This window comes from Orcinus orca, chromosome 2 (assembly GCF_937001465.1).
Source record: "Orcinus orca chromosome 2, mOrcOrc1.1, whole genome shotgun sequence".
NCBI lineage: Eukaryota > Metazoa > Chordata > Mammalia > Artiodactyla > Delphinidae > Orcinus > Orcinus orca.
Genome location: NC_064560.1, coordinates 39,031,967 through 39,054,721, shown reverse-complemented (window position 1 = coordinate 39,054,721; position 22,755 = coordinate 39,031,967).

The following is a 22,755-nucleotide window of genomic DNA, read 5'->3' as shown; positions in this document are numbered from 1 at the left end:
CACCTTTCGATGATGTGGCCCTACTGGTGTGAAGACACTCCTGCCTGGTTCCCATCCCCTTGGTGATGTGGGCCCTCTGGTGAGAGTCTGATGTTGGCGGGGTTTCTCACCCTTCTGTGAGGTGGGACCTCTGCTGTGAGGTAACTCCTGCCTGGCTTGCTCACGTTGCCTTGGCAATGTGAGCCCTCAGGTGGCAGTTGGAGCCTGCTGGGAATCTCCTCCCCTCAGTTATGAGAGCTCTGGATAAAACACATATGCCCATTTTTGCCAAGTGCGTTATTTTCCAAGTTCTGTCTCTTTTCCTATGCTTTAAGAGCGACTCCCGTGTACCTTCTGAAATCGGTTTCCAGCAATTCTGCCCCGCATTCAAGTCCTCTTCGCAGCCTTACTTCAGTATAATTTTGGATGATAGCTGTCATTTATAACTCCACAGGTTTGTGAATTACAGTGCCCCTCAGCTCCTTTCTTCAACTTGCTTTCCTGTGAGCTGGCCGCAAAACCGCAGGATCTCTTCAGGCCCTAATCTAGTTCCAGCACGGCACGCAGAGCCTTTGGTTCATTCGACTTCCTGGTGGGAAATGAGAGTTAAATTAGCCCGTCCAGACACCTACAGATAGTCTCCCATTGCTTCTCCTTATTCCTGTTCATCTTACGCAGAAATTGCAAACTGGTCCAAAGAGGAGGTTAAAGGCACTGACTCTCCAAGTTGGGAGAGTGTTAGTAAAGCGTCTGGAAAGTTGCACCGAGTAGCAGGGGATGAAAAATGAGATACATTTGAACACGTTTCCCGATCACACGGTGGATCATACTCTGGGTTCCACATGCATGTTTTAGCTGAAGGAAGAATCCCTTAAACCTGGAGAGTTGAGACCCATGGAAGGGGTACCATGCAATATGACTTCAAAGGGTCTGCATTTGCTCACCAAACCTCACCAATCCTATCACTGCTGCGTTTATGCCACTGTACACACGCTTGATTCTCTTTCGGAGACATATAAATCCATAGGTTTTAAGATTCTTACTAGTCAGGTATGTTCTTAGGCGTTTAATATGGGGTGTTGAGTCCACTTCGTTGAGCAAGGAGTAGCTCTTGTCTATTACATATTTAGCTTATGGAACGGTATCTGTGCTAATTTCAATCTCTGGTTTTATGCAGCACCGCAACTCACCTTTCCCCTTAAGCAAGCATAAGTTGGTTTTCTACATTTGAGACACTGTTCTGTTTTGTAATTCAGTTCCTGTGTAGCCAAGTTTACATTCCGTGTAGTAGTGATATCTTATGATGTTTCTTTTTCTGTGTGACTTATTTCACTTAGAATCATCATACCTGAATCCACTCATTATGCTGCTACGGGCCTGATGACATAGATTTCATTGCTGAGTGATATTGCATTGTACGTAAGTACCACAACTTCTTTATCCATTTTTTGCTTTCTGCGATATTGAACTTGAACCGTAAACGAGGTTCTTGTAAACCGAGCCGTCCCAATCTTTGGGGTTTCTGTGTCTTTTTGATTTTAATTTCCCTAAGCTATAGGAACATAAGTGGAAGTGCCCTAGGCTCTGTTGCTTTGTTTTTTAGATGTTTCAGGAAACACCATACACTTCTACAGAGTGGCTGTTGTCAATTTACATCCCGCCCATCAGCATAACAAGGCTCCCAGTTCTCCATGGCCTTCCTGCCTTTCTGGATTTTACACTTTTTTCATATTGCTCTTTTGACCGGGGACAGTGAGACATCATTGTAGTGCAGATTTCTTTGCAAGCTTGCTTGGTTGGCCAAAAAGGGCGTATGCGTTTTTTCCTGAATATATTCAGGAAAAAACGCATACGCCCTTTTTGGCCAAGTGCATCAATGTGGACGTTCTGCGTCTTTTCCTATGGTATACATGCAATTCCAGTCTACCTCCTGAAATCGGTTTCCTGCAATTCTGCCCCGCTTTCAAGTCCTCATGGCAGCCTTACTTCCATATATTTTTGGACGATTGCTGTCATTTATAACTCTGCAGGTTTGTGAATTACAGTGCCCCTGAGCTCCTTTCTTCAACTCGCTTCCTTGTGAGCTGGCCGCAACACCACAGGATTGCTTCAGGCCCTAGTGTGGTTCCGGCACGGCACGCTGAGCCTTTGGTTAATTCCTCTTCCTGGTGGGGAATGAGAGTTAAATTTGCCCGTCCAGACACCTCCAGCTAGTCTCTCATTGGTTCTCCCTATTCCTGTTCATCTTCCGCAGAAATTGCAAACTGGGCCAAACAGGAGGTTAAAGGCACTGACTCTCCAAGTGGGGAGAGTGTTAGTAAAGCGTCTGGAATGTTGCACCCGAGTACCAGGGGACGAAAACTGAGACACATTTGAACACCTTTCCTGATCACACGGTGGACCATAATCTGGGTTCCACATGCATGTTTTAGCTGAAGGAAGAATCCCTTAAACCTGGAGAGTTGAGATCCATGGAACGGGTACCATGCAATATGATTTTAAAGGGTCTGCGTTTCCTCACTGAACCTCCCCAATCCTATCACTGCTGCGTTTATGCCGCTGTACACATGCTTGATTCTCTTTCGGAGACATATAAATCCATAGGTTATAAGATTCTTACTAGTCAGGTATATTCTTTCGCGTTTAATATGGGGTGTTGAGTCCTCTTCGTTGAGCAAGGAGTAGCTCTTGTCTATTACATATTTGGCTTGTGGAATGGTATCTGTGCTAATTTCAATCTCTGGTTTTATGCAGCACCGCAACTCACCTTTCCCCTTAAGCAAGCATAAGTTGGTTTTCTACATTTGAGACCCTTTCTGTTTTGTAATTCAGTTCCTGTGTAGCCAAGTTTACATTCCGTCTAGTAGTGATATCTTATGATGTTTCTTTTTCTGTGTGACTTATTTCACTTAGAATCATCGTACCTGAATCCACTCATTATGCTGCTACGGGCCTGATGACATAGTTTTCATTGCTGAGTGATATTGCATTGTAAGTAAGTACCACAACGTCTTTATCCATTTTTCTCTTTCTGTGATATTGAACTTGTACCGTAAACGAGGTGCTTGTAAACAGAGCCGGCCCAAAGTTTGGGGTGGCTGTGTCTTTTTATTTTAATTTCCCTAAGCTATAGGACCATAAGTGGAAGTGCCCTAGGCTCTGTTGCTTTGTTTTTTGGATGTTTCAGGAAACACCATACACTTCTACAGAGTGGCTGTTGGCAATTTACATCCCGCCCATCAGCATAACAAGGCTCCCAGTTCTCCATGGCCTGTCCTGCCTTTCTGGATTTTACACTTTTTTCAGATGGCCCTTTTGACCAGGGGGCAGTGAGACTTCATTGTAGTTCAGATTTCCTTTGCAAGCTTGCTTGGTTGGCCAAAAAGGGCGTATGCGTTTTTTCCTGAATATATTCAGGAAAAACGCATACGCCCTTTTTGGCCAAGTGCATCATTGAGGACATTCTGCCTCTTTTCCTATGCTTTAAATGCAATTTCAGTCTACCTCCTGAAATCGGTTTCCTGCAATTCTGCTCCACTTTCAAGTCCTCTTGGTAACCTTACTTCAATTTATTTTTGGACGATAGCTGTCATTTATAACTGTGCAGGTTTGTGATTTACAGTGCCCCTGAGCTCCTTTCTTCAACTCGCTTTCTTGTGAGCTGGCTGCAACACCGCACGATTGCTTCAGGCCCTAGTGTGGTTCCGGCATGGCACGCTGAGCCTTTGGTTAATTCCTCTTCCTGGTGGGAAATGAGAGTTAAATTTGCCCGTCCAGACACCTCCAGCTAGTCTCTCATTGGTTCTCCCTATTCCTGTTCATTTTACGCAGAAATTGCAAACTGGGCCAAACAGGAGGTTAAAGGCACTGACTCTCCAAGTGGGGAGATTGTTAGTAAAGCGTCTGGAATGCTGCACCCGAGTAGCCGGGGACGAAAACTGAGACACATTTGAACACGTTTCCCGATCACACGGTGGATCATACTCTGGGTTCCACATGCATGTTTTACCTGAAGGAAGAATCCCTTAAACCTGGAGAGTTGAGTCCCATGGAATGGGTACCATGCAATATGACTTCAAAGGGTCTGCATTTGCTCACCGATCCTCACCAATCCCATCACTGCTGCGTTTATGCCACTGTACACACGCTTGATTCTCTTTCGGAGATATATAAATCCATAGGTTTTAAGATTCTTACTAGTCAGGTATATTCTTAGGCGTTTAATATGGGGTGTTGTGTCCACTTCGTTGAGCAAGGAGTAGCTCTTGTCTATTACATATTTGGCTTATGGAACGGTATCTGTGCTAATTTCAATCTCTGGTTTTATGCAGCACCCCAACTCACCTTTCCCCTTTAGCAAGCATAAGATGGTTTTCTACATTTGAGACCCTGTTCTGTTTTGTAATTCAGTTCCTGTGTAGCCAAGTTTACATTCCGTGTAGTAGTGATATCTTATGATGTTTCTTTTTCTGTGTGACTTATTTCACTTAGAATCATCGTACCTGAATCCACTCATTATGCTGCTATGGGCCTGATGACATAGATTTCATTGCTGAGTGATATTGCATTGTACGTAAGTACCACAACGTCTTTATCCATTTTTCGCTTTCTGTGTTATTGAACTTGTACTGTAAACGAGGTTCTTTTAAACAGAGCCGTCCCAAACTTTGGGGTGGCTGTGTCTTTTTGAATTTAATTTCCCTAAGCTATAGGACCATAAGAGGAAGTGCCCTAGGCTCTGTGCCTTTGTTTTTTAGATGTTTCAGGAAACACCATACACTTCTCCAGAGTGGCTGTTGTCAATTTACAACCCGCCCATCAGCATAACAAGGCTCCCAGTTCTCCATGGCCTGTCCTGCCTTTCTGGATTTTACACTTTTTTCAGATGGCCCTTTTGTCCGGGGGGCAGTGAGACTTCATTGTAGTGCAGATTTCCTTTGCAAGCTTGCTTGGTTGGCCAAAAATGGCGTATGCGTTTTTTCCTGAATATATTCAGGAAAAAACGCATACGTCCTTTTTGGCCAAGTGCATCATTGTGGACGTTCTGCCTCTTTTCCTATGCTTTACATGCAATTCCAGTCTACCTTCTGAAATCGGTTTCGTGCAATTCTGCCCCGCTTTCAAGTCCTCTTGGCAGCCTTACTTCAATTTATTTTTGGACGATAGCTGTCATTTATAACTCTGCAGCTTTGTGATTTACAGTGCCCCTGAGCTCCTTTCTTCAACTCGCTTTCTTGTGAGCTGGCTGCAACACCGCAGGATTGCTTCAGGCCCTAGTGTGGTTCCGGCAGGGCATGCTGAGCCTTTGGTTAATTCCTCTTCCTGGTGGGAAATGAGAGTTAAATTTGCCCGTCCAGACACCTCCAGCTAGTCTCTCATTGGTTCTCCTTATTCCTGTTCATTTTACGCAGATATTGCAAACTGGGCCAAACAGGAGGTTAAAGGCCCTGACTCTCCAAGTGGGGAGAGTGTTAGTAAAGCGTCTGGAATGCTGCACCCGAGTAGCCGGGGACGAAAACTGAGACACATTTGAACACGTTTCCCAATCACACGGTGGATCATACTCTGGGTTCCACATGCATGTTTTAGCTGAAGGAAAAATCCCTTAAACCTGGAGAGTTGAGTCCCATGGAATGGATACCATGCGATATGACTTTAAAGGGTCTGCATTTGATCACCGAACCTCACCAATCCTATCACTGCTGCGTTTATGCCGCTGTACACTCGCTTGATTCTCTTTCGGAGACATAAAAATCCATAAGTCTTAAGATTCTTACTAGTCAGGTATATTCTTAGGCGTTTTATATGGGGTGTTGAGTCCACTTCGTTGAGCAAGGAGTAGCTCTTGTCTATTACATATTTGGCTTATGGAACGGTATCTGTGCTAATTTCAATCTGTGGTTTTATGCAGCACCCCAACTCACCTTTCCCCTTAAGCAAGCATAAGTTGGTTTTCTTCATTTGTGACCCTGTTCTGTTTTGTAATTCAGTTCCTGTGTAGCCAAGTTTATATTCCGTGTATTAGTGATATCTTATGATGTTTCTTTTTCTGTGTGACTTATTTCACTTAGAATCATCATACCTGAATCCACTCATTATGATGCTACGGGCCTGATGACGTAGATTTCATTGCTGAGTGACATTGCATTGTACTTAAGTACCAGAAAGTCTTTATCCATTTTTCGCTTTCTGTGATATTGAACTTGTACCGTAAACGAGGTTCTTGTAAACAGAGCCGTCCCAAACTTTGGGATGGCTGGTTCTTTTTGATTTTAATTTCCCTAAGCTATAGGACCATAACTGTAAGTGCCGTAGGCTCTGTTGCTTTGTTTTTTAGATGTTTCAGGAAACACCATACACTTCTCCAGAGTGGCTGTTGGCAATTTTCATCCCGCCCATCAGCATAACAAGGCTCCCAGTTCTCCATGGCCTGTCCTGCCTTTCTGGATTTTACACTTTTTTCAGATGGCCCTTTTGACCGGGGGGCAGTGAGACTTCATTTTAGTGCAGATTTCCTTTGCAAGCTTGCTTGGTTGGCCAAAAAGGGCGTATGCGTTTTTTCCTGAATATATTCAGGAAAAAACGCATACGGACTTTTTGGCCAAGTGCATCATTGTGGACGTTCTGCCTCTTTTCCTATGCTTTACATGCAATTCCAGTCTACCTCCTGAAATCGGTTTCCTGCAATTCTGCCCCGCTTTCAAGTCCTCTTGGGAGCCTTACTTCAATATATTTTTGGACGATAGCTGTCATTTATAACTCTGCAGGTTTGTGAATTACAGTGCCCCTGAGCTCCTTTCTTCAACTCGCTTTCTTGTGAGCTGGCCGCAACACCGCAGGATTTCTTGAGGCCCTAGTGTGGTTCCGGCATGGCACGCTGAGCCTTTGGTTAATTCCTCTTCCTGGTGGGAAATGAGAGTTAAATTTGCCCGTCCAGACACCTCCAGGTAGTCTCTCCTTGGTTCTCCCTATTTCTGTTCATTTTCCGCAGAAATTGCAAACTGGGCCAAACAGGAGGTTAAAGGCACTGACTCTCCAAGTGGGGAGAGTGTTAGTAAAGCTTCTGGAATGTTGCACCCGAGTACCAGGGGACGAAAACTGAGACACATTTGAACACGTTTCCCGATCACACGGTGGATCATACTCTGGGATCCACATGCATGTTGTAGCTAAAGGAAGAATCCCTTAAACCTGGAGAGTTGAGACCCATGGAATGGGTACCATGCAATATGACTTCACAGGGTCTGCATTTGCTCACCGAACCTCACCAATCCTATCACTGCTGCATTTATGCCACTGTACACACGCTTGATTCTCTTTCGGAGACATATAAATCCATAGGTTTTAAGATTCTTACTAGTCAGGTATATTCTTAGGCGTTTAATATGGGGTGTTGAGTCCACTTCGTTGAGCAAGGAGTAGCTCTTGTCTATTACATATTTGGCTTATGGAACGGTATCTGTGCTAATTTCAATCTGTGGTTTTATGCAGCACCCCAACTCACCTTTCCCCATAAGCAAGCATAAGTTGGTTTTCTACATTTGAGACCCTGTTCTGTTTTGTAATTCAGTTCCTGTGTAGCCAAGTTTACATTCCGTGTATTAGAGATATCTTATGATGTTTCTTTTTCTGTGTGACTTATTTCACTTAGAATCATCGTACCTGAATCCACTCATTATGCTTCTACAGCCCTGATGACATAGATTTCATTGCTGAGTGATATTGCATTGTACGTAAGTACCACAACTTCTTTATCCATTTTTAGCTTTCTGTGATATTGAACTTGTACTGTAAACGGGGTTCTGGTAAACAGAGCCGTCCCAAACTTTGGGGTGGCTGTGTCTTTTTGAATTTAATTTCCCTAAACTATAGGACCATAAGTGGAAGTGCCCTAGGCTCTGTTGCTTTGTTTTTTAGATGTTTCAGGAAACACCATACACTTCTCCAGAGTGGCTGTTGGCAATTTACATCCCGCCCATCAGCATAACAAGGCTCCCAGTTCTCCATGGCCTGTCCTGCCTTTCTGGATTTTACACTTTTTTCAGATGGCCCTTTTGACTGGGGGGCAGTGAGACTTCATTGTAGTGCAGATTTCCTTTGCAAGCTTGCCTGGTTGGCCAAAAAGGGCTTATGCGTTTTTTCCTGAATATATTCAGGAAAAAACGCATACGTCCTTTTTGGCCAAGTGCATGATTGTGGACGTTCTGCCTCTTTTCCTATGCTTTACATGCAATTCCAGTCTACCTCCTGAAATCGGTTTCGTGCAATTCTGCCCCGCTTTCAAGTCCTCTTGGCAGCCTTACTTCAATATATTTTTGGACGATAGCTGTCATTTATAACTCTGCAGTTTTGTGAATTACAGTGCCCCTGTGCTCCTTTCTTCAACTCGCTTTCTTGTGAGCTGGCCGCAACACGGCAGGATTGCTTCAGGGCCTAGTGTGGTTCCAGCATGGCACGCTGAGCCTGTGGTTAATTCCTCTTCCTGGTGTGAAATGAGAGTTAAATTTGCCCGTCCAGACACCTCCAGCTAGTCTCTCATTGGTTCTTCCTATTCCTGTTCATTTTCCGCAGAAATTGCAAACTGGGCCAAACAGGATGTTAAAGGCACTGACTCTCCAAGTGGGGAGAGTGTTAGTAAAGCGTCTGGAATGTTGCACCCGAGTACCAGGGGACAAAAAGTGAGACACATTTGAACACGTTTCCCGATCACACGGTGGATCATACTCTGGGTTCCACATGCATGTTTTAGTTGAAGGAAGAATCCCTTATACCTTGAGAGCTGAGACCCATTGAATGGGTACCATGCAATATGACTTCAAAGGGTCCGCATTTGCTCACCGAACCTCACCAATGCTATCACTGCTGTGCTTATGCTGCTGTACGCATGCTTCATTCTCTTTCGGAGACATATAAACCCATAGGTTTTAAGATTCTTACTAGTCATGTATATTCTTAGGCGTTTAATATGGGGTGTTGTGTCCACTTCGTTGAGCAAGGAGTAGCTCTTGTCTATTACATATTTGACTTATGGAACGGTATCTGTGCTAATTTCAATCTCTGGTTTTATGCAGCACCCCAACTCACCTTTCCCCTTCAGCAAGCGTAAGTTGGTTTTCTACATTTGAGACCCTGTTCTGTTTTGTAATTCAGTTCCTGTGTTGCCAAGTTTACATTCCGTGTAGTAGTGATATCTTATGATGTTTCTTTTTCTGTGTGACTTATTTCACTTAGAATCATCGTAGCTGAATCCACTCATTATGCTGCTACGGGCCTGATGACATAGATTTCATTGCTGTGTGATATTGCATTGTACGTAAGTACCACAACTTCTTTATCCATTTTTCGCTTTCTGCGATATTGAACTTGTACCATAAACGAGGTTCCTGTAAACAGAGCCATCCCAAACTTTGGGGTGGCTGTGTCTTTTTGAGTTTAATTTCCCTAAGCTATAGGACCATAAGTGGGAGTGCCCTAGGCTCTGTTGCTTTGTTTTTTAGATGTTTCAGGAAACACCATACACTTCTCCAGAGTGGCTGTTGGCAATTTACATCCCGCCCATCAGCATAACAAGGCTCCCAGTTCTCCATGGCCTGTCCTGCCTTTCTGGATTTTACACTTTTTTCAGATGGCCCTTTTGACCGGGGGGCAGTGAGACTTCATTGTAGTGCAGATTTCCTTTGCAAGCTTGCTTGGTTGGCCAAAAAGGGCGTATGCGTTTCTTCCTGAATATATTCAGGTAAAAACGCATACGGTCTTTTTGGCCAAGTGCATGATTGTGGATGTTCTCAGTCTTTTCATATGTTTACAATGCAATTCCTGTCTACCTCCTGAAATCGGTTTCCTGCAATTCTGCCTTGCTGTCAGTGCCTCTTCATAGCCTTACCTCAATATACTTTTGGAAAATAGTTGGCCTTTATAACTCTGCAGGTTTTTGAATTGCAGTTGCCCTTAGTTCCATTTTTCAGCTCTTATTTTTGTGATCTTGCCTCATATCCACAGGATTTCTTCAGGCCCTATTCTTCTTCTGGGGCGCCTTGTTGTGCCTTTGGTTAATTCTTCTTCCTATGTGAAATTAGAGTGACATGTGGCCATTGAAACCGCTACAGGTATTTTCTCACTGGTTCCCCCTATTCCCATTCATCCTCCGCACTAACTGCAGGCTGTGCGATACCGGAACTTAAAGTCATTGACTCTCCATGTGGGGATGTTGTTAGTAAAGTGGCTGGAATGTTGATCCGGAGCCCCAGGAGAGGAAAATGAGGTGTGGTTTAGAAACCTTTCCCGATCATATGGTATACCATCTGCTGGATTTCCCATGCATGGTTTAGCTGTAGGAAGATTCCCTTCAACCTGGAGTGTTGGGACCCTTGGAATGAGTAGCATGAAGTATTGCATTAAACTTTCGGCAGTTGCTCACCAAAGCTCACCCATCCTCTCAGCCCCAAGTGTCCAGCCTTATGTCTTATCCAGCTGTGGGTTTATATGTGGTCATTCCAGGTTGCATCACAGCCCCTGAGCGAATTTTGTAAGAATTTTTCTCTCTTTCATTGTTTCTGCGTTTTGGTTTTAAAATTTATTTCTATAATGGGGTTTAGCTCATTTTCACTGCTGTGTTTGTGCCGCTCTGCACACACTTGATTCCCTTATGGAGATATATCAATACATGGGTTTTAAGATTCTTATTCCTCAGATATATTTCTCTGTGGTGTATAGGGTGTGTTGAGGCCAGTTCATTGAGCAAGGTGTAGATCTTGTCTAATACCTATTTGGTTTATTGAATGGTATCTGTGCTAATTTCAAACTCTGGATTTATGCATCACCCCACCTCTCCTTTCCCCTTAAGCTGACATAAGTGTGTTTTCTAAATGTGAGACACTGTTCTGTTTTGTAATTCATTTTTTGTGCAGCCATATTTATCCTCCCTCTATAAGTGATATCTTATGATATGTTTCTTTTTCTGTTTGACTTATTTCAAGTAGTATTATCGGACCTAAATCCACTCTTTATCCTTCTACTAGCCTTATTACATTGATTTCATGGTGAAGAGATATTCCATTGTACATAAGTACCACATTTTCTTTATCCATTGTTCTCTTTCCTGGGATATTTAAGGTGTACTGAAGTTGAGGTTCTTGTAAACAGAGTAGCCCTAAACTGTGGTGTGCTTGTGTCTTGTTGATTTTTAGACTTCCCTAGATATACTCCCGTGATTGGAAGTGCCCTATGCTCTGTAGCTCTGTTTTTTAGATGATTTAGGAACCACCATACACTTCTCCAGAGTGGCTCTCGGCAGTTCACACACTGTCCATCAGCGTATAAAGGCTCCCTGTTCTCCATGGCCTGTCCTGCATTTCTGGCTTTTACAATTTTTTCGGATGGCCCTTTTGTCCGGTGGGAAATGAGACTTCTTTGTTGTGCACATTTGCATTGCTTGCTTGCTTGGTTGCCCATAAAGTGCGTATGCGTTTTTTCCTGGATATATTCAGGAAAAAACGCATACTCCCTTTTGGGCCAACTGCATCATTGTCGAAATTCTGCCGCTTTTCATGTGCTTTAAAGACGAGTCCAATCTATCTCTTGAAATCTGTTTCTTGCAATTCTGTCTTGCATTTAGATCCTCTTCTTTGCCTTACCTCAACATATTTTTGGACGTTAGTTTTCATTTATAACTCTGCAGGTTTGTGAATTGCAGTGACCCTGAGCTCCATTTTTTAAGTTGCTCTTTTGTGAGCTGGCCTCAAAGCCGCAGGATTGCTTCAGGCCCTATTTTGGCTCTGGTGAGGCGGGCTGAGCCTTTTTTTAATTCTTATTCTTAATGGGAAATTAGAGTGACATGTGCCCGTCCAAACCCCGACAACTATTCTCTCATTGGTTCCCCCTCTTCCCGTTCATCCTCCTCACAATTTGCAAAATGTGTGAAACAGAAATTTAAATGTGCTGATTCTCTAAGTGGGGAGATTCTAAGTAACGTGGCTGGAATGATGAACAGGAACACCAGGAGAGGATAAATGAGGTGCATTTTAGACACATCTCCCGATCACATGGTGTACAGTCCTCTGGGTTTTCCATGCATGTTTTAGCTGTAGGAAGATTCCTTGAACCTGCAGATTTGGGACCCATTGAATGGGTATCAGGTAGTATTACTTTAAAAGGTGTGCATTTCCTCACCCAACCTCACATTTCTCTTAGCACGAACAGTTTCCAGCCTTATGTCTCATCCTGCTGTGGGTCTAGATGTGTTCAATCCATGTTGCATCACCGTCCCTGAGGAAAAGTTGTAAGAGGTTTTCTCTGTCTCTCTGTCGTTTATTTTTTTCAATTTATTACTATATTGGTTACAGCTGATTTTCAAAGCTCTGTTTCTTGCTGCTGTACATCCACTTGATTCACATACAGAGAGACATCAATAAATTCTTTTTCAGATTCTTACCAGTCATAGATATTCTTTTCCAGTGACTTGAGTGTGCTGAGTGCAGTTCTTTTAGCTACCGTGTAGGCCTTGTTGATTATCAGTTTGGTATTTGGAATGGTATCTTTGCTAATTTCAACCTCCTGGATGATGCCTCACCCCTCCCCACCTTTCCCGTTTAGCAGCCTTACGCGTGTTTTCTACATATTTGCCTATGTTTTTGTTTTGTAATTTATTTCATGTGTAGCCATTTTGGATTCCACCTTTACGTGATATCTTATGATATGTGTCTTTTTCTTTTTGAATTATGTCACTTAGAATGATCATACGTAACTCCTCCGGAGTTGTTACAACTGGCCATATTTCATTGATTTCCAGGCTGAGTAATATTCCACTCTACATAAGTACCACATCTCTATCCATTTTTTTCCCTCCAGAGACATTTAACTTATATCCTAGTCGAGGATCTTTTAAACAGAGAGGCAGTAAACATTGGGGTGCCTGTGTCCTCTCGATTTTTGTTTTTCCCAAGATATACGCCCATGAGTGCAAGTGCCCTATGCTCTGTAGCTCATTTTTTAGATGCTTTAGTAAACACAATACACTTCTCCAGAATGGCCGTTGGCAATATACATTTCCACTATAAGCCTCACAGGGCTCCCTCTTCTCCTTGCCCTGTCCTGCATTTCTGGTGTTTACACTTTATGAGGATGGCTCTTCTGACTGATACGAAGTGATATCTTTTGTAGTATTGATTTCCAGTGCCCACCTGTTTGGTTGGCTAAAAAAGTGTATGCCCTTTTCTTGAATATATACAGAAAAAATGCATACAGCCTTTTTGGCCAACTGCAATGTTGGCAATGTTCAGCCCCTTTTCTTGTGCTTAATGGCGAGTCCTTTCTACCTCCTCAAATCCCTTTCCTGCCATTCTCCCTTGCTTACCAATCCTTTTCTCTGACTTTCCTCAAGACATTTTTCAGTGATAGATATTTTCAATTCTGCAGTTTCATGAATTTTACTGCCTCTGAGTTCCATTGTTCAACTTGTGTTTATGGGAACTGGCCACAAAGCAGTGGGATTTCCTCAAGCCCTATACTGTTTCCATGGGCAACCCTAGCCTTTGGTCAATTCATCTTCCTGATTGGAAATTAGAGTGACATGTGCCTGTCTGAACACCTAGGACTTGTCTCTCATTGTTCCTCATCCTTCCGCTTCATCCTCTGGACAAATTCCAAACTGTACGCAACAGGATGTTGACAGTGCTGACATCTCCAAGTGGGGAGACTGTTAGTAAAGACGCTGGAGGGGTGAACCCGAGCACCAGGAGATCAGGAGATGAGGAGATGAGATGCCTTTTCCAAACTCTTCCCGATCAGACGGTATACCATCCTCTGGGTGTGACAGACATGTTTTAGCAGTAGGAAGAGTCCCATTCATATAAGGAGAACACCAGGGCTTTTTCAAAATCAGTGTCTCCCCGAAACCCAAACTGGGGAATTTTTTAAGCTACGGCTACACATATGTTCATTAAGGGCCTTGGGAAGTAGGCAGAGTCCAAACTTTAGATGATTGAAGTCTTCAGGGTCAGAAGCACTCACCACCGGCTTCCCTTACATTACACTTTAACTGTCATTGTTAGATGATGTCAATAAAAATATCTATTCTTTTTCCGATTATTTCCCCTTATAGGTTATTGCAAAATATTGAGTGTAGTTCCCTGTGCTATACAGTAGTTCCTTGTTGATGATCTATTTTATACATAGCAGTGTGTATGTGTTAATTCCAAACTGTTAATTTATCCCTCCTCCCACCTTTCCCCTTTGGTAATAATAAATTATAAGATTTTATACTTCTCAGTAATGGGGGAGCTGAAAGAGAGGTATCATTTTCAATGGAAAAGCATTTAAAACAAGATTGAAGCTTTAACCAAGATTATTAGATGTACATCCTTGGAAAGAAATCACTTCATTTCTCTAATATTGACCTGACAAATAAGACAAACCTTTTCACTGAACTTGTTTATAATAAAGTGATGGAAATATCAAATGGAAGTGTTAGAAACATCTTATTTTACCCGAGCCTTATAAACTGTTCTATGTTAACTACAGTTTGGCTCACACATCTGTTCATTGAAGTTACAGTAGTCTCAATTTCTGTTACTGATCCTCCAGAGTGGACCCCAACAAGTGTCCCCCTGCCCAGTGTCATTGGGGCCAACAGATCGAGACTGAGTTTGGTTCACAAGCAAAGGAAACTTTATATTTTGATCAGAGAATGGAGAGGTGAGAGCATGCACTACCCCGTGGGCTGTGGGCTGGGCTGGGCTGCTGTGTAGAGATCCTGTCAGAGTCAGTGGGAGGGAGGGGGCGGAGCTCTCGAGGGCCGGGTTGGATGCAGCTCAGGCTCTATATCTCGGAGTCTGCACTGGGCCCCAGGAGCTGAGGTGTCGACCCAGCCATTCTGCACTAGGAAATCTGGTCTGAAGTGCCGGGTGTGGAACCTCTGCATGCGGGACCCTAGGAGCACGTGAAATTAGACAAAGCACAAAGGATAAAAAAGGTCAGACTTGACTTTATTGCCCAGATTCTATTTTTATCTCCCAGGGATTTTTAATGGGCTTTGCTGGGGACAAACCCCTCCTCTGCCTTTTGTCCCGTTCCTCATTCTTGGAGTGCTGAGGGTGCAGACCCTTCTTCTGTAACTGCTGAGTGCTGAGTTGGGAGCCCTCATACCAGGGGACGAGGGTCAGAACTTCTCCCCAGCAGCCTCCAGGTGACGTTGATTGGCCCCAGGACCCCTGCCTCCCTGCTCGTCCGCCTGAGCACCAGCATTGGAAGTGTTATAGATTCTAATGACCTTTAAGTGTCCAGGAAAGAGATGTGCAGAGACGCTGTGGGGGCCGATTTCACCCCGCCCCACATTTGTTCGGCCACCTTAGGCTGACCGTTTCTGCCAGCCTAGATGCTCTGACCAGTAGTCTGCTCTTTCTTCAATTAGGCCCCTGAATTAACGTAAAAACAGCACCAGGTGTCAGAGCTCTGCCCGCTCAACTCCCAGACAGTCCAGGGTCAGTGGTGATCAAGGACCATGATGGCCACTGAGTCAACAGCCTTTTGAAGTAAACAGGAGTCCAGCCGGTCTTATTGGCCACCATCATCACAGTGTCTGTAGGCTTTTCTATGGTGACAGTGTGATATACGGTTCCCCCGCCAAGATTATTAGCTCCCCTCCGGGTGCAGTAAGTCCTGCAAGCAGTAGTCTACTCCTTCGGGACACACTATTGTTGTTTTATGAGAGAAACTCCAGGTCAAGTGATGTTCACACGAGTAGTCATGGTGTCCTGTTGCCCCCGGTTATCTCTCTGGATGTTGGAGTTGGAGGGCCTCCTCACTCGAGGTCGGTGTGCCCACGGAGCGAACCCTGCAACTTCAGGGCATGGTTGGTGATTAGGATCACCACGTGGGGTCCTTTTCCCTTAGGAGGGAGGTGGCCTTTTGGGCTGCTGATTTCCAGGTTTTTAGATACCGCCAGTATCTTGGCCAGATGTGGCAGTGGGCCAAGCCCCTTGGTGACTGTAGTTTATCCTACCTGGATGGCATTCTTGCGTTGTTCCATTTCAAGTGGTCCCAGTTTTTGCACTAATTCTCCAATGGTGATTCACCTTTCACCGGGAATGTAAAGGTCAAAGGGTTTAGCTCAATTAGGGAGTTCCAGGGTAAGGGTCTGAATTGACTGCTCTTTCCATTCTTGAAAGGCCACTTCTGGATTCTGTTCAAAAGGATCATCATCTTTTCCTTTCAGTGTTTCATATAGAGGCCCAGCTAGTAGACTGTAGTTAGGGATCCAGAAGCAGCAAACCCTGGCCTCCCCAGGAACCCCTAAGCTGTCTTCTAGTTTTAGAAAGGGGTAAGGCTGCAAATGGTTTCTTCCCTTTCCTGGGATGGGCTTCTCTGACCTTGTGTGAGAATGAAGCCCAGGCAGGTCACCGCAGTCTGTGATATTTGAGCTTTGGACAACTTCTATCCTTTATTGGCTTGGTAGTTCAGAGTCCTCCTTAGTAGGGCTGGCGATCAGAATGTCATCTGCATATTGAAGGAGGGTTTCCTTTTCCAGAGGTAGAACTTTTCAGTCTCTAGCTAAGCTTTCCCCAAAGATGGTGTGGGAATTTTTGAACCCTTGGGGCAAGACGGCCCGGAAGTATTGTTTTAGTCGTATGTTGAGTCCTGCCACTCACAAGCCAAAATTTCTTGTGACTCTGGGACTAATGGAATACAAAAGAAGGCATCATTGAAGACTAATACAGAATACCATGTCCTGGTGGTTGGTAGAATGACCAGCAGGGTGTAGGAATCAGGAGCAACTGGAGGTATATCCTCGGTGGCTTCACTGACTGTCCTGACATCCTTTACCAGGTCCCCAGCAGCCCATGGGGCTCTCGTGGTCAGGCCAATCCCAGGATATGGAGCTCTCCTGGGCAGGTACCCCACCCCCAACCCAGCCCACGGGGCTCTCATGGTCAGGCCCCTCCCAGGATACAGAGCTACCCTTGCAGGTACCGTGGCAGGGCTGGGCACACAGGAACCGTGCACATAGCCCTCATTGAAGAGCACCCCCAGCTCACCTGTCGCTCAGAGCTGACACAGAGCACCTCAGAGCAGGACTTGAACTAACAAACAGCAGCTCCGACAGGTCTGTGACACTGGGCATCACTCTGTGTGGCCTCCCTCCACCTGGTCTTCCAGAGACTTCCACTGCACCCAGGGCACCAGGCCTCTGTCTCCAACCACCACCCACCCCCTCCTCTCCCTGACTCCTGGGTTCCTCTCATTAGGAGAGGGTTTTCTTGAAGTTGTCTCCCACTCATGGGCCAGATAAAATGATTAGAAAACAAGCCAAAGCTGCAGCCCCTTGTCTATCCTGACTCTCAGGAGCCCACACCTGTTCCTTGGACCTGGCCGGTTCAGCAAGTTCCATTTTCTGCAACTGTGAGCCCCTGAGGGGTGATGATTGGCTGACCTGGGCAGCCTTACTGCCGGCCAGCCCTCCCCAGGTGTGCCTGGGTTGAGATCAATATAAATACCACTCCAGGCAGCAAGAGCCCCTGCAGCTGTGCCTGACGCCATTTTCTCTGCCCTGTCAGCAGTCTCGGGGCTGGGCTGGTGGGAGGGAGTGAGAGGCCACGGCTTTGTGGGTGGCCCAGTGTGAGTGGGGCTCTGCTGGACTTTCTGCAGCAGTTGCCAGGCTGCCACCTGCTAAAGAAGAGGATGTGTCACCCATACCTGCTGCTGGAATTTCTCCCTGGGCAGAGGTGAGGAAGGAAAAAAGCAGTGGGGGCAGGGACAGGACGGGTATCTCAGGCAGGGAAATGGAAATCTTCCAGAAGAGCACCCAGGGCCAGGACCATCCTGGCTGGCCTGCAGGCACCAAGTCAGCTGGCATGCTGTCACTCGTGTGGCTCCATGGCCCTTCCTCTAGGCTTTCAAGTCCTTGTATATATTCAGGTGTTTTACCTGGGAAGGGTGGGAACAGTTCAGCAGCAACTGGCCTGGGGCTCAGCTCACGTTTACTCACAGATGCCTCGGCACGGTGCCCCAGCTTTGCAATGAGGACGCTTGTTGTGTGGGGGCTGCTGGCTGAATGGGAGACGATTCCCCACCACTGACCAACTTCAGAATTGTTTACAACTGGAGCAAGTGCCCTGATACGGTTTTCCTCTGAGTAACTGGTGGGTTCTGTTTTTTTTTTTCTCTTTTTCGTTTTTGGTTCAAGGTAGATTTTATTCTTCTTTTTTGTATTTACAGATATAAGCATGGAAATAATTTATTCATATAAATACATGTATGTGAAGGGAATAATTGTTTTTTCTGTTTTATTTTTTAAATTTTATTTCTTTTTAATTTTGAATTTTATTTTATATTTTTATACAGCAGGTTCTTATTGGTTATCTATTTTATACATATAAATGTTTACATGCCAATCCCAATCTCTCAACTCCTCCCACCACCACCCCCCCAAGAGCTTTCCCCCCTTGTTGTCCATACGATTGTTGTCTACATCTGTTGCTCTATTTATGCCTTGCAAAACGGTTAATCTGTACAGTTTTTCTAGGTTCCACATATATGCATGAATATACAAGATTTGTTCTTCTCTTTCTGACTTACTTCACTCTGTATGACAGTCTCTAGATCCATCGACGTCTCTACAAATGACCCAATTTCATTCCTTTCATGGCTTAGTAATATTCCATTTTATATATGTACCACATCTTTATGCATTCGTCTGTCTGTGGGCATTTAGGTTGCTTCCATTACCTCGATATTGTAAATAGTGATGCAATGAACATTGCAGTGAATGTCTCTTTTTGATTTATGGTTTTGTCTGGGTATATGTCCAGTACTGGGATTGCTGTATCATATGGTAATTCTATTATTAGTTTCTTAAGAAACTCCATATTGTTCTCCATAGTGACTGTATCAATTTATATTCCCAACAATAGTGGAAGAGGGTTCCTTTTCTCCACACCCTTTCCAGCATTTGTTGTTTGTAGATTTTCAGATGATGCCCATTCTAACAGGTGTGAGGTTGAGTCATTGTTGAGTCCATTTCGTTGAGCAAGGGGTAGGTCTTGTATATTACATATTTGGCTTATGGAACGCTATCTGTGCTAATTTCAAACTCTGGTTTTATGCAGCACCCCAACTCACCTTTCCCCTTAAGCAAGCATAAGTTGGTTTTGTAAACTTGAGACCCTGTTCTGTTTTGTAATTCAGTTCATGTGTAGCCAAGTTTACATTCCGTGCATTAGTGACACCTTATGATGTTTCTTTTTCTGTGTGACTTATTTCACTTAGAATCATCGTGCCTCAATCCACTCATTATGCTGGTACAGGCCTGGTGACACAGCTTTCATTGCTGAGTGGTATTCTGTTGTACGTAAGTACCGCAATTTCTTTATCAATTATTTGTTCTCTGGGGTATTTAACTTGTACTGTAGAAGAGGTTCCTGTAAACAGAGCCGTCCCAAATTTTGGGGTGGCTGTGTCTTTTTGATTTTAATTTCCCTAAGCTATAAGACCATAAGTGGAAATGCCCTAGACTCTGTTGCTTTGTTTTTCAGATGTATCAGGAAACACCATACACTTCTCCAGAGTGGCTGTTGGCAATTTACATCCCGCCCATCAGCATAACAAGGCTCCCAGTTCTCCATGGCCTGTCCTGCCTTTCTGGATTTTACACTTTTCTCAGATGGCCCTTTAGACCGGGGGGAAGTGACACTTCATAGTAGTTCGGATTTCCATTGCAAGCTTGCTTGGTTTGCCAAAAAGGGCGTATGTGTTTTTTCCTGAATATATTCAGGAACAAACTCATACGCCCTTTTTTGCCAAGTGCATCATTGTCGATGTTCTGCCTCTTTTCCTATGCTTTAAATGCAAATCCAGTCTACCTCCTGAAATCGGTTTCCTGAAATTCTGCCCCGCTTTCAAGTCCTCTTCGCAGCCTTACTTCAATATATTTTTGGACGTTATCTGTCATTTATAACTCTGCAGGTTTGTGAATTACAGGGCCCCTGAGCTCCTTTCTTCAACTCGCTTTCTTGTGAGCTGGCCGCAAACCCGCAAGACTGCTTCAGGCCCTAATCTGCTTCTGGCAGGGCACGCTGAGCCTTTGGTTAATTCCTCTTCCTGGTGGGAAATGAGTGTTAAATATGCCCGTCCAGACACCTACCTCACTCTCAACCCCTTGGTGATGTGGGTCCTCTGGTTTGTGGCCACCTTTGCTGGGTTCCTCACCTTTCGATGATGTGGCCCCACTAGTGTGAGGACACTCCTGCCTGGTTCTCATCCACGTGGTTATGTGGACCCCCTGGTGAGAGTCTGTTCCTGGCTGTGTTCCTCACCCTTCTGTGAGGGAGACCCTCTGCTGATAGGTTACTCCTGCATGGCTGGAACACATTGCCTTGGTGAAGTCAGCCGTGTGGTGGCAGTTGGAGCGTGCTGGGAATCTCCTCCCCCCGGTGATGAGGGCCCTCTTGCGTCAGGCCATAACTGCTGGGCTCACCAACTTTTCTTAGTGAACCCAGTGATGCTTTGGCACTCCTCTTAGGATCCCATCTCCATGGGGATGTGGGCCTTCTGCTCTGAGGTCCCAACGGCTGGGTTGTTCACATTTTCGTGATGTGGGCTCTCTGGTGTTAGTTCACAGAGGCCTGGATCCCATAGCCTCTGTGCTCTTGGCCGCCTGCTGGGAGGTTCCAACTGCCGGATTCCTCACTTTTTTAATTTTTGGGGCCCTCTGTTGTGAGGATCCTCCTGCCTGCCTCACTCCCAGCCCCTTCGTGATGTGTGTTGTCTGGTTTGAGGCCACATGTGCTGGGTTCCTCACCTTTCGATGATGTGGGACCAATGGTCTTAGGAGACTCCTGCATGGTTCACATCCCCTTGGTGATGTGGGCCCTCTGTTGAGAGTCTGATCCTGGCTGGGTTCCTCACCCATCTGTGAGGTGGGCCGTCTGCTGTGAGGTCACTCCTGCCTGGCTTGCTCACCTCGCCTTGTGGACATGAGCCCTCTGGTGGCACTTGGAGCCTGCTGGGAGCCTCCTCCCCTCGGTGATGAGGGCCCTCTGGCGTCAGGCCCTAACTGCTGGGCTCCCCACATTTTGTGATGTACGCCCAGTGGTGTGAGGACACTCCAGCCAGGTTCACATCCCCATTGGGATGTGGGCCTTCTGCTCTGATGTCCCAACGCCTGGGTTGCTCACAGTTTCATGATGTGGGCTCTCTGCTGTTAGTTCACTCCTGCCTGCATCCCATAGCATCTGTGCTCTCGGCCGCCTGCTGGGAGGTTCCAACTGCTGGATTCCTCACCTTTCTTATTCTTTGGGCCCTCTGTTTTTAGGCTACTCCTGCCTGCCTCACTCCCATTCCCTTTGTGATATGTGTCCTCTGATTTGAGGCCACATGTGCTGGGTTCCGCACCTTTCGATGATGTGGCCCCACTGGAGGGAAGACAGTCCTGACTGGTTCCCATCCCCTTGCTGATGTGGGCCCTCAGGTGAGAGTCTGATCCTGGCTGGGTTCCTCACCCTTCTGTGAGGTGGGCCCTCTGCTGTGAGGTCAATCATGCCTGTCTGGCACACGTCACCTTGGCGACGTGGGCCCTCTGGTGGCAGTTGGAGTGTGCTGGGATCCTCCTCCCCTCGGTGATGAGGGCCCTCTTGCCTTAGGCCATAACTGCTGGGCTCCCCACATTTTCTGATGTGCGCCAAGTGAGTGAGGACACTCTTGCCAGGTTCCCACCCCCATGGGGATATGGGCCTTCTGCTCTGAGGTCAAAACGGCTGGCTTGCTCACAGTACCATGATGTGGGCCCTCTGCTGTGAGTTCACTCTGGCAAGGATCCCTTATCATCGGTGCTCTGAGCCGCCTGCTGGGAGGTTCCAACTGCTGGATTCCTCAACTTTTTTATTCTATGTGCCCTCTGTTGTGAGGCTCCTCCTGCCTGCCTCACTGCCAGCCCCTTGGTGATGACTGTCCTATGGCTTGAGGCCACATGTGCTGCGTTCCTCACCTTTCGATGATGTGGCCCCACTCGTGTGAGGACACTCCTGCCTGGTTCCCATCCCCTTGGTGAGGTGGGCCCTCTGGCGAGAGTCTAATCCTGGCTGGGTTCCTCAACGTTCTGTGAGGTAGGCCCTCTGCTGTGAGGTCACTCCTGCCTGGCTGGCACACGTCACCTTGGAGACGTGAGCCCTCTGGTGGCAGTTGGAGCATGCAGGGTGCCTCCTCCTCTCGGTGATGACGGCCCTCTTGCGTCAGGCCCTAAATGGTGGGCTCCCCACATTTTCTGATGTGTGCCCAGTGGTGCGAGGACACTCCAGCCAGGTTCCCATTCCCATGGGGATGTGGGCCTTCTGCGCTGAGGTCCCAACGCCTGGGTTGCTCACAGTTTTATGATGTGGGCCCTCTGCTGTGAGTTCACTGTGGCCTGGATCCCATAGCCTCGGTGTTCTGGGCCGCCTGCTGGAAGGTCTAAATGCTGGAATCCTCACGTTTTTTATATTATGTGCCCTGTGTTGTGAGGCTACTCCTGCCTGCCTCACTCCAAGGCCCTTGGTGATGTGGGTCCTCTGGTTTGAGGACACATGTGCTGGGTTCCTCACCTTAAGATGATGAGGCCCCACTGGTGTGAGGATAATCCTGACCGGTTCCCATCCCCTTTGTGATGTGGGCCCTCTGGTGAGAGTCTGATCCTGGCTGGGTTCCTCACCCATCTGTGAGGTGGGCCCTCTACTATCAGGTAACTCTTGCCTGGCTTGCTCACCTCGCCTTGTTGACATGAGCCCTCTGGTGGCACTTGGACCCTGCTGG